Source organism: Protopterus annectens, chromosome 3.part0 (genome assembly GCF_019279795.1).
Source record: "Protopterus annectens isolate FY-2018-M chromosome 3.part0, PAN1.0, whole genome shotgun sequence".
Lineage (NCBI taxonomy): Eukaryota > Metazoa > Chordata > Ceratodontiformes > Protopteridae > Protopterus > Protopterus annectens.
The window spans coordinates 626729178-626742384 of record NC_056731.1 but is presented as its reverse complement, the minus strand read 5'-3'; positions in this window follow the sequence as shown (position 1 = coordinate 626742384).

Below are 13207 nucleotides of genomic sequence, written 5' to 3'. Positions count from 1 at the left end.
ATTGACATATGCTATGCTGAGGTGTGGATGTACAGTATGGCTACAACAGGGTATTACAATCTGTGAGGTGAGCTAATGTATTGATGGCCATTGTTGCCATTTTATTACATGTTCCTTCTATAACAGGTGTAGTAATATGCCTCCTGAGAAGTGTTGATATGTTGTGATAAACTTTTATATATATTGTTGGCCTATTAGGACATGTGTTGTTGTAGTGGAACAGATCAACTTTCTACACAGCTCTGAATCCACCATCACAGTGACACTTTCAGTATCATGCAGGTGTGCATGTGTCTACCTACCATCATTAAATGCTCTGTGACAGACATCAATATAAATTCATACTGATTTCATGGACAGATAAGTCTTGTTTCATTCACATGTTGTAATGCTGCAATATACACAAAAATATCATGATTTGATTCAATTGCAACCTTGTGGAATTCATTGTATGTACAGTTGTGTTGCTACTCCCAAAGATTATTGAGGTGGTCAGCAGCACCATTGTGTGACTATTAACATTTGTGTCAGGAAATGTTCTGCATGAGCCACAAACAACTGATTTGTAATGTGTCCTTATATGGCAGCAGGTCACTCAAACACAACTTTTACATGAAACACATATAGGCATTTGTTGTGCAGTTGATGTAATTACATGACATTGGTACAGTTGTATGACTGTGTGAACAGTACCAGTGTATGGAATGTGATGCATGACCAAGGTTGTATTTGGAGGTGTTTTCATGAGTAATTTATTTAAATAAGTGTGAAATGTTAAGCGGGATACACAGCTAAGCATGGAGCTGTTTGTGGATGTCACGAGCTATAGTCAATAGGAGAAAACAGACAGTCTGCTAGCTAACAGATTGTCTCAGACGTCACCCCTTGGCTATCAGCCAAAGTATACATGCCAATGTTACTCATTTTTTCTTCTCAGCAGAGCAGCTCATCTGTTTGCTCTCTATGGCTAATAATGCAGAATCAATTGGCCCTGATAATATCACATGTTGCCTATAGCATGACTTAAACCTGACTTGCCAGACACAATTGCATCCCTAATTCAACACAGCCTCCATATGGCCTATGTTCTCATAGAAGGCAGTACAGCAACAGTCATCCATCTGACCAGGGGAGGACCATCAACTGAAGCATAGAGTTATAGACCCATACTCCTGATTATCCTCATCTGTGAGGCAGACCAAAGAGTCATTATGGACATTATGAAAAGGACACAGGTAATCTTCCAACTGTGTACCAAACCCATGTTTGATTTGTTATGGTTACATCATGTCTGTTACATCTGTTTGATGTCTTCAAGTAGGTCACCAAGGGCATGCATGAGGAAAACACTATCATCATGCATCACTTGACCTGGCCAAGGCATTCGACACAAATCCACAGTCAGGCATTACAGAGAAACTGTCTTAAGTGGGCATAACCACCTACGTCACCAAGGGGTAGACAAATGGATCACATATATGACAGATAATGTCGAAGTGTGCACAGGATTCTGTACTGGGCTCTTTCTTGTTCATTATTCAAGTCTCAGAAGTCAAGATTAACTTACACATCCTTTCTCTAACCAGCTTTGTGGATGACTGCAAATTGTGGACAATTATTGAATTCAAGATTTCTATTGGTATAATGCAGAGAGTATTAACACATACAAAATATTCTTGCCAGAGCCATGGAGATGCAGTAGATGAACAAAAATCATTGTGGGTTAGTTTCTTTATGAAACCAAATACACATGATAATTACAATATAGACAGCACACCCCTATGAGCAGACCAAGTGTTATTTGACTTGTGTACTCAGTTAGATGGTATACAGAATGTCCACCAGTATGTGCCACAGTGGTGACTATTCCCTTGTATGTAGCACAACTCTTCAGTATGTGCAGGGCATCCACATAAAAGGGCATTATAGTCCCATTGATCTCAGCCCACATCACAACAATGATTGAGTACAACGCACACTTTTGCATGTACCTTCCAACACATCTTCCAGGGATGATTTACTCAATTGTATCACTTTTGCCACAGTGAGCTCCCACACATTTTATTGGCCATACCTAAGTATTCTTTTATAGATTACTGACAAATCATGACAGTTGTATAAGTGTGTTCTTGCAGAACCATGTCTAGTACTCACAATCATATATTTTATTTCAGTGACACAGATTAATGATGGTTTATTCTGATATTGTCCATGATTGTGCATGCTTCTGTCTACTGTTGTCTATGGGCCTGTTGCTATGTGTCCCGCTAGGTTGAGATCTGTACTGAATTACATTCATATTGAAGCAAATAATTTTACACATCTTCACAATATCAATCCACCCCTATTGCATATGCCATCCTTGATAAATGTCTTCGCCAGTGATCATATCAAGATGCTTATATCACTAGAAATCTTCTCCATTGATATGTCACCTTGTGTGACAGTCACATAATATACAATAATTGTGTGATGATATGACTATACTCACATGGGAGGTGTAAACAGCAGTATGTACTGTATTGTACAGCTGTGTGATTATGGTACATACTACAGCTGTCACTGTCATTTCTTTGTGGTGTATATACATTGACATGCCTTCATCTGCTATAACATTGCCATGTTTCACTAGTCCTCTTCCCCTGCATTTATTCCTACATTGTGTGTGTGTGTGTGTGTCCCTTTTCAATATACACACTTCCCCAGAAAAAAAAATTATAATGTAGTCTATGTACCCTTGCTGTTCACCACCAAAACATTTATTCTGTATGCCTAAAACATGTTTGCACAGTACTCTGCACTGGCTATACTTTCTTAGAATGTTTTGGAACTTTATGCATTGCCTTATATTAAGCCCAGGCTGTCCGCACAATCATGCAGAACTAGTTGGCCATAGGGATACATGTCTACAGGTCTTTATGCTGCTTTATATGGTTTCCTGGCTGACAACACTATTGCTGCACATGAAACCATGCTTGTATTCCTGTAAGTGCCATGCGAGGTATGCATATGCAATTAGCATTGCTGCTCATTACACTAACATGTAAACTGGACAGAAGAAAAGATGGCAGGACACTGCTGCTGCTCAATAAAACTTTTAATAAAAACTTTAAAACAAGTAAACGAAGTAATCCAAATGCAGACAAAATGAAAAAGGTTAGCTTTGGGTTACACCCTTCATCAGACAACAAACACTGCATGCACATTCTTTTTAAAAAGAGTCACAACCAATGAAAACCTTATAGGTCAATGAAACACACGCCTCTTCAGGAGTGTGGGTTTTAAAGGAATAACATCATTTAAACCTGGGGGTAGGTGTGCCATTAAGTCTATAATCCATTTAGTTTCATCCAAGGCAGTCTGCAGCCTGACACCCGATTATTCATTCTAATGTTAACTATCACTCTAAATGAAAAGCTATGTGTTGGATGTATGCATATATGTCTATACAAGGCATTGCTGTCATCCCTATTCCTTATACTTCCTAAATGTTGTAGGATTCTCACCTTAAACATATTTGTGGTCATGCCCACATAGAAACTGGGGCATTTTGTGCATTCAGCCAAATAGACCACATTTGAGGTCCTGCAAGTGGCTCTACCCTTAAAAACAACATTCTTCCCGGTGGTTCTATGTATGAAGTTAACCTCTTTATTGATAAAGCTGCAAGCTTTACACCCACCACATGGAAGTGTACCTGCCCTGCTCTTAAATGGCCTGCTCTCAGAGAGACTATTCTCCTTACATAAAATGTCACTCAAGTTCTTATTCCTTCTATATTGAAAATAAGGTCTGTTATCAATTAGCCCCTTTAAACTGGTATCACTGGTGAGGATGTTCCAGTTGTTGTTAACAATTCTACAGATGTCACTGATGTTGCTCCCATAGGTGAACAACAACTTGGTGCCTCTCTGTATGGTGGTATCCTGCACGGTCACTACGGGAGCCTGGGGCTGATTCCTATTGAGCCAAGGTCTAGATTTGGTCTGTCTATGGATCTTACCATTATCTATAACGTTCCTTACCATATTCTTCCCATAGCCTCTCTGCTCAAAGTGCCTGTTAGATTCACTAACTCTTGTTCAAATTGCTTGTCATCTGTGCTAATCCGGGAGACACGACTCACTTGCCCTCTAACAATGTTAGGGAAAATGTGGCGAGGATGCATGCTGTCATAGGACAGCAGGGTATTTTTCCAACAGTCTTTCTTGTGTAGGCTAGATGAAAAGCCTACTTGTTGTTGTGTGACCCTCACATCTAAAAAATCTATAGAGTGGTAAGATGTGTTCGCACTAAACTTAAGGAAGGTGGTGGTAGTATGTAGGTATGACAAAAAACTGTTAAACTTGTCATATTCTCCATTCCAAAGAATAAAAATATCATCTACAAATCTAACATACATCAAGATGTGATCCTTCCAAGTAGCATTTCCCAAAATATTCATCATTTCCCATTTTGCCCATTTTACCTCATTATGCATACAAGGATTGCTAGGCACAAAAGTTAGTCCCTTGTTCAAGACGAACAACTCGTCCGTGGTTAGACAGTGTGATGATAAATTATAAACAATGTTATTACAGAAGCCAGGAGTCAAACCAAAACTGATATCGGCAACCCGAAAAAAACTTAGCAAGCAAAAAAAATTAGCGACTGTAAGAAACTGAAAGTAGCCACAAAACCAGATGAAAACTAGCGCTTTCTTTCACTTTATTCTTATCGTGAACTTCTTCAGAAAACCAGGATGCCTCCCAACATCCTGGTTTTAAACCCGTAAAACAGGAAGTGATGTTATTACATTAATCATCTGTCACAATAATAATATTTTATATTTTAAAACATCTAACATTTAAACATACTTATTAAATCTGACACCTATATTACATTTTAAAAATTGTCATCTTAAAAAATGGATGAAATGCGATCATTTGACACTATAATGTGATAAAATAATTAAAAATATTGAAACACTGTCAAATTAATATGAAGCGTAACCATAATTAGTACAGAAATGCCTATTGAAATACTTAAAAATAATAGATGTATATGATATAATGATATCAGAACGATACTCAATTTTGTAATCAATGGAAAAATATCCACAATGAGACAAACTAACTCAACCATATATGACAGTCTCTCTCCCCCCCCACACGCTGATACACATGTATACATAAAGATGCTCACTATGGATAACAAACACACTCAACATACCCTGTCGATGCACCATAGTGGTGTGTATGTACACTCTAATGTAAATATAAACCTGTACATGAACGCTCACTCAAAAATGCACCTAGACCTACCTATTATAGAACAAAATATGGAAGACTATGTGTGAGATGTCTTAAAAAATCTAACTGAGACTACCGACTATGATTGTCTCTAAAAGAGGTGTATCTAATGGATGAAAGGACCGAACAGCGGGGTAAAAAACCCCCCATGACATGATAACCACATGCGAGCACATATAGAATATTTATAAAAATGATATTTATAAAAAATAATAAGTGCACACATACGGATGTATATATATGTGTGTGTGTGTCCCCATATAAACAGACATCAACACAAAATGTAGGGATTAAAGCAAAAAGATGTCTAGTTATCTATATAATAGGAAACACTTCATATTTATCGATTCATTGAGACCAGGAGGTTCATCTGCTCCCAAACACAACTGCCATAATGACTCTTTCTGCTCCAACTTGTTATTCAAATCTCCCCTTAGCAGACTTTTCTCTACTTGATCTAAAACAAAAAACTCAAATTTTTTGAAATCCATACATTCTAATGAATGTCTTGCCAAAGAATTATTTTTATCTTTGTTTTTTATGGCTAAAGTGTGTTCGTAGATCCTACGTTTTAGCATTCTTTTCGTTTTCCCTACATAATAATTGTCACAGGTCGAACATGTGGCTATATAAACCACATATTCGCTGTGACAATTATAGTATTTAGATGCCCAAAAAGTTCTGTTTACATGCTTCAGTGTCACAAAAGAGGTGTTACTAATATATCGACACTGTCTACAATTATGGCACGCAAATGTTCCCTTCTTTCTACTGATTTCCCTAATGGGTACTATATTCGTTCCATTTTCCATTTCCAAGATACTTCTTATGTTAGTTACATTTTTATATGTAAAACAAGGTTTCAAACCTATGCACGACATTAATTCTCTATTACCCAATATAATACCCCAATTTCTTTCTATAATGTCTCTTATGCTCCACATTTCATTAGAAATGGGAGGGGAAACGCAGTGTGATAGTCTTCCGTCATGTTGTAGGATTCTCACCTTAAACATATTTGTGGTCATGCCCACATAGAAACTGGGGCATTTTGTGCATTCAGCCAAATAGACCACATTTGAGGTCCTGCAAGTGGCTCTACCCAAGAGGCACCAAGTTGTTGTTCACCTATGGAAGCAACATCAGTGACATCTGTAGAATTGTTAACAACAACTGGAACATCCTCACCAGTGATACCAGTTTAAAGGGGCTAATTGATAACAGACCTTATTTTCAATATAGAAGGAATAAGAACTTGAGTGACATTTTATGTAAGGAGAATAGTCTCTCTGAGAGCAGGCCATTTAAGAGCAGGGCAGGTACACTTCCATGTGGTATGTGTAAAGCTTGCAGCTTTATCAATAAAGAGGTTAACTTCATACATAGAACCACCGGAAGAATGTTGTTTTAAGGGTAGAGCCACTTGCAGGACCTCAAATGTGGTCTATTTGGCTGAATGCACAAAATGCCCCAGTTTCTATGTGGGCATGACCACAAATATGTTTAAGGTGAGAATCCTACAACATTTAGGAAGTATAAGGAATAGGGATGACAGCAATGCCTTGTATAGGCATATATGCATACATCCAACACATAGCTTTATATTTAGAGTGATAGTTAACATTAGAATGAATAATCGGGGGGGGGATGTCAGGCTGCAGACTGCCTTGGATGAAACTAAATGGATTATAGACTTAATGGCACACCTACCCCCAGGTTTAAATGATGTTATTCCTTTAAAACCCACACTCCTGAAGAGGCGTGTGTTTCATTGACCTATAAGGTTTTCATTGGTTGTGACTCTTTTTAAAAAGAATGTGCATGCAGTGTTTGTTGTCTGATGAAGGGTGTAACCCGAAAGCGCTAACCTTTTTTTCATTTTGTCTGCATTTGGATTACTTCATTTACTTGTTTTAAAGTTTTTATTAAAAGTTTTATTGAGCAGCAGCAGTGTCCTGCCATCTTTTCTTCTGTTTTGCTTATTTTGGATTTGCAGGACTTTGGCAAGGCTAAGTGGATTTATTTTGTTTGGTGCTGTCTTTTTTCCTACAAGCCATGCATGCTGCTGATACTATGGGTGAGTTGAATAACCCCCTTGTTGGAGCTTCTGTATCTGGACCGATAAATGGTTGTTGGTCCAAGAAGCTTCTTACACCTTTTTTAAATCCGCTTCTTAACTTGGGTTTTGATACAGCTAAAAATAGAAAAGGAAGTAATGTTATGCCTGCACCTGTTGATAAAACATTTGAGGACTTGTTGAAAGATTTGAACTTTAAAATGAATAAATTACAACGTTTGCAGTGGCAAAAATTTCATTTTGAAGCTTGCCCTGAATATGGCATTGTACCTAGAGGCATGAGAGTCATGTGTATGCCGGCACAAGGAGATTGTTTCCCTGAATTGCTGGCTAAATGGCAGGCACTAAACATAGACACCAGTTTTAAGTACATGGAACTGCTTATCAGCTTCTTTGCACCTGAAATGGAAAAGTTAAATGAGGAGGTGAAGCTCCTCCTGTGCAAATTAGAGGGTGACTTTACTGACTCTAGAAGTAAGCAACGCTTACAACAGATATGCGGAGCACTTCATGACAATGCCGAGAAATTACGTCTTGATAAGTTAAATAAAATCAAGAGGGATCATGAGGATTTCTCTAAAGGAAATATCTTCGTTTGGCCCAGAAATCCACGGTATCAGAGGGATTCCAGAGCACAAGATGAACGGTTGAGAGAGACACACACCTTTACAGAACGCACTGGGCATTCCAGGGACTCCAGAGAACGAGCAGGGTTGCCAATGGCAGAAGGCGTCACAGCAGGACGCACAGAGCCTGCTCACGTCATCAACGGATGACGTAACACCATTGCTGACACAGTTGATCCACTTTCACCCCCCGTTCACCACACACAGGGAGGTGACATTGACCACGGGACTTTTTCCACTCACTTGATCCCAGACATCGATACCAACAGTGCCGGCTTGCGTAGCACTGGGCAGCAGTGCATGACCGAAGCCGGAACATCTTCTGCAACGGCTGAGAACGATGTCCTGTCGATTGTTGCACAAGATATGGAAGAGGTTACAGCAGGGACTGGAGCAAGGCCCAAGGCATCGCAGGGACGTAAGCGTTTTTTGGAACTTTTACCGGCGCCCGTCAAGAAAAGAGGGGCCGGGAGAAGATCACAGAGCGACGACAGGAGGCTGGGAAGAGGAGAAGGATTCTCCAATGACTCCTGGCATCTGTAATAACATTGTTTATAATTTATCATCACACTGTCTAACCACGGACGAGTTGTTCGTCTTGAACAAGGGACTAACTTTTGTGCCTAGCAATCCTTGTATGCATAATGAGGTAATTACTGACATCATGTTATTTTGTAGAAATTTGATGCTGAAGAGCATGTTTGGTAATGATATATCTAACTGTAATGTACCTAAAAAAGCAAGTGGATTTATACCACAGCTTTCACCCACCTTACACCTTTTTTTGAGTGCTTGTGAGAAAGATATGGCCAAGTATTATACCGAAGGTCTCTTTTCCAAATATTATAATTTAACTACAGAGCAGACCACAGCTTTGAAGGGATTAGCTAACAATGCTTCCATAACAATAAAAAAGGCGGATAAGGGGGGAGCTATTGTTTTAATGGACACTACATGGTACAATGACAAAATAAAACATTTGCTACAAGAGGATATGGCTTATATAGAGATTAATCCTGTATCTGTAAAACATATAGTTGATAAAGTACATAAGAAGTTAAATACCCTGAAGAACAACTTTAGTATCACTGAAGAGATTTATCAGTTTTTACTGATAGAGAAACCAGTAATCCCAATATTTAAGGCACTACCCAAACTGCACAAATGTTTGAATGACCCACCCCTTAGGCCGATTGTTTCGGGCAGGGATGGGTAACCAAATGTCTCCATATGGATAGATTTTTTATTAAAACCTTATATCCAACAAATGGATAATATCCTGACAGACACAGGGCATTTTTTACAGATCTTGGGGAATGTTATCAAACCTGCCAGTGTAGATAATGTTCTTATGGTGACACTAGACATTAACAGTCTTTTACAGTGATCAACAATGATTATGGTATTACCTCTATAATTGAACTTTTGACAGGTTTGGGTGTCACTGAGAACAAAATAGAACTCATTAGGGATCTGTTAACATTAGTGCTGGACAATAATGTTTTCTGGGAGCTGGCTCCACGTATAGGCAAGCACAGGGTGTAGCCATGGGCACACCCTGTGCCAATACCTATGAACCTTGTCCTCTCAAAATGGGAAATGATGAATATTTTGGGAAATGCTACTTGGAAGGATCACATCTTGATGTATGTTAGATTTGTAGATGATATTTTTATTCTTTGGAATGGAGAATATGACAAGTTTAACAGTTTTTTGTCATACCTACATACTACCACCACCTTCCTTAAGTTTAGTGCGAACACATCTTACCACTCTATAGATTTTTTAGATGTGAGGGTCACACAACAACAAGTAGGCTTTTCATCTAGCCTACACAAGAAAGACTGTTGGAAAAATACCCTGCTGTCCTACGACAGCATGCATCCTCGCCACATTTTCCCTAACATTGTTAGAAGGCAAGTGAGTCGTGTCTCCTGGATTAGCACAGATGACAAGCAATTTGAACAAGAGTTAGTGAATCTAACGGGGCACTTTGAGCAGAGAGGCTATGGGAAGAATATGGTAAGGAACGTTATAGATAATGGTAAGATCCATAGACAGACCAAATCTAGACATTGGCTCAATAGGAATCAGCCCCAGGCTCCCGTAGTGACCATGCAGGATACCACCATACAGAGAGGCACCAAGTTGTTTTTCACCTATGGGAGCAACATCAGTGACATCTGTAGAATTGTTAACAACAACTGGAACATCCTCACCAGTGATACCAGTTTAAAGGGGCTAATTGATAACAGACCTTATTTTCAATATAGAAGGAATAAGAACTTGAGTGACATTTTATGTAAGGAGAATAGTCTCTCTGAGAGCAGGCCATTTAAGAGCAGGGCAGGTACACTTCCATGTGGTACGTGTAAAGCTTGCAGCTTTATCAATAAAGAGTTTAACTTCATACATAGAACCACCGGGAAGAATGTTGTTTTTAAGGGTAGAGCCACTTGCAGGACCTCAAATGTGGTCTATTTGGCTGAATGCACAAAATGCCCCAGTTTCTATGTGGCCTGACCACAAATATGTTTAAGGTGAGAATCCTACAACATTTAGGAAGTATAAGGAATAGGGATGACAGCAACGCCTTGTATAGGCATATATGCATACATCCAACACATAGCTTTTCATTTAGAGTGATAGTTAACATTAGAATGAATAATCGGGGGGGGGGATGTCAGGCTGCAGACTGCCTTGGATGAAACTAAATGGATTATAGACTTAATGGCACACCTACCCCCAGGTTTAAATGATGTTATTCCTTTAAAACCCACACTCCTGAAGAGGCGTGTGTTTCATTGACCTATAAGGTTTTCATTGGTTATGACTCTTTTTTAAAAGAATGTGCATGCAGTGTTTGTTGTCTGATGAAGGGTGTAACCCGAAGCTAACCTTTTCATTTTGTCTGCATTTGGATTACTTTGTTTACTTGTTTTAAAGTTTTTATTAAAAGTTTTATTGAGCAGCAGCAGTGTCCTGCCATCTTTTCTTCTGTTTTTCTTATTTTGGATTCGCAGGACTTTGGCAAGGCTAAGTGGATTTATTTTGTTTGGTGCTGTCTTTTTTCCTACAAGCCATGCATGCTGCTGATACTATGGGTGAGTTGAATAACCCCCTTGTTGGAGCTTCTGTATCTGGACCGATAAATGGTTGTTGGTCCAAGAAGCTTCTTACACCTTTTTTAAATCCGCTTCTTAACTTGGGTTTTGATACAGCTAAAAATAGAAAAGGAAGTAATGATATGCCTGCACCTGTTGATAAAACATTTGAGGACTTGTTGAAAGATTTGAACTTTAAAATGAATAAATTACAACGTTTGCAGTGGCAAAAATTTCATTTTGAAGCTTGCCTTGAATATGGCATTGTACCTAGAGGCATGAGAGTCATGTGTATGCTGGCACAAGGAGATCGTTTCCCTGAATTGCTGGCTAAATGGCAGGCACTAAACATAGACACCAGTTTTAAGTACATGGAACTGCTTATCAGCTTCTTTGCACCTGAAATGGAAAAGTTAAATGAGGAGGTGAAACTCCTCCTGTGCAAATTAGAGGGTGACTTTACTGACTCTAGAAGTAAGCAACGCTTACAACAGATATGCGGAGCACTTCATGACAATGCCGAGAAATTACGTCTTGATAAGTTAAATAAAATCAAGAGGGATCATGAGGATTTCTGTAAAGGAAATATCTTCATTTGGCCCAGAAATCCATGGTATCAGAGGGATTCCAGAGCACAAGATGAACGGTTGAGAGAGACACACACCTTTACAGAATGCACTGGGCATTCCAGGGACTCCAGAGAACGAGCAGGGTTGCCAATGGCAGCAGGCGTCACAGCAGGACGCACAGAGCCTGCTCACGTCATCAACGGACAACGTAACACCATTGCTGACACAGTTGATCCACTTTCACCCCCCGTTCACCACACACAGGGAGGTGACATTGACCACGGGACTTTTTCCACTCACTTGATCCCGGACATCGATACCAACAGTGCCGGCTTGCGTAGCACTGGGCAGCAGTGCATGACCGAAGCCGGAACATCTTCTGCAATGGCTGAGAACGATGTCCTGTCGATTGTTGCACAAGATATGGAAGAGGTTACAGCAGGGACTGGAGCACGGCCCAAGGCATCGCAGGGACGTAAGCGTTTTTGGAACTTTACGGCCCGTCAAGAAGAGAGGGGCCGGGAGAAGATCACAGAGCAACGACAGGGAGGCTGGGAAGAGGAGAAGGATTCTCCAATGACTCCTGGCTTCTGTAATAACATTGTTTATAATTTATCATCACACTGTCTAACCACAGACGAGTTGTTCGTCTTGAACAAGGGACTAACTTTTGTGCCTAGCAATCCTTGTATGCATAATGAGGTAATTACTGACATCATGTTATTTTGTAGAAATTTGATGCTGAAGAGCATGTTTGGTAATGATATATCTAACTGTAATGTACCTAAAAAAGCAAGTGGATTTATACCACAGCTTTCACCCACCTTACACCTTTTTGAGTGCTTGTGAGAAAGATATGGCCAAGTATTATACGAAGGTCTCTTTTCCAAATATTATAATTTAACTACAGAGCAGACCACAGCTTTGAAGGGATTAGCTAACAATGCTTCCATAACAATAAAAAAGGCGGATAAGGGGGGAGCTATTGTTTTAATGGACACTACATGGTACAATGACAAAATAAAACATTTGCTACAAGAGGATATGGCTTATATAGAGATTAATCCTGTATCTGTAAAACATATAGTTGATAAAGTACATAAGAAGTTAAATACCCTGAAGAACAACTTTAGTATCACTGAAGAGATTTATCAGTTTTACTGATAGAGAAACCAGTAATCCCAATATTTAAGGCACTACCCAAACTGCACAAATGTTTGAATGACCCACCTTAGGCCGATTGTTTGGCAGGATGGGTAACGAAAATGTCTCCATATGGATAGATTTTTATTAAAACCTTATATCCAACAAATGGATAATATCCTGACAGACACAGGGCATTTTTTACAGATCTTGGGGAATGTTATCAAACCTGCCAGTGTAGATAATGTTCTTATGGTGACACTAGACATTAACAGTCTTTTACAGTGATCAACAATGATTATGGTATTACCTCTATAATTGAACTTTTGACAGGTTTGGGTGTCACTGAGAACAAAATAGAACTCATTAGGGATCTGTTAACATTAGTGCTGGACAA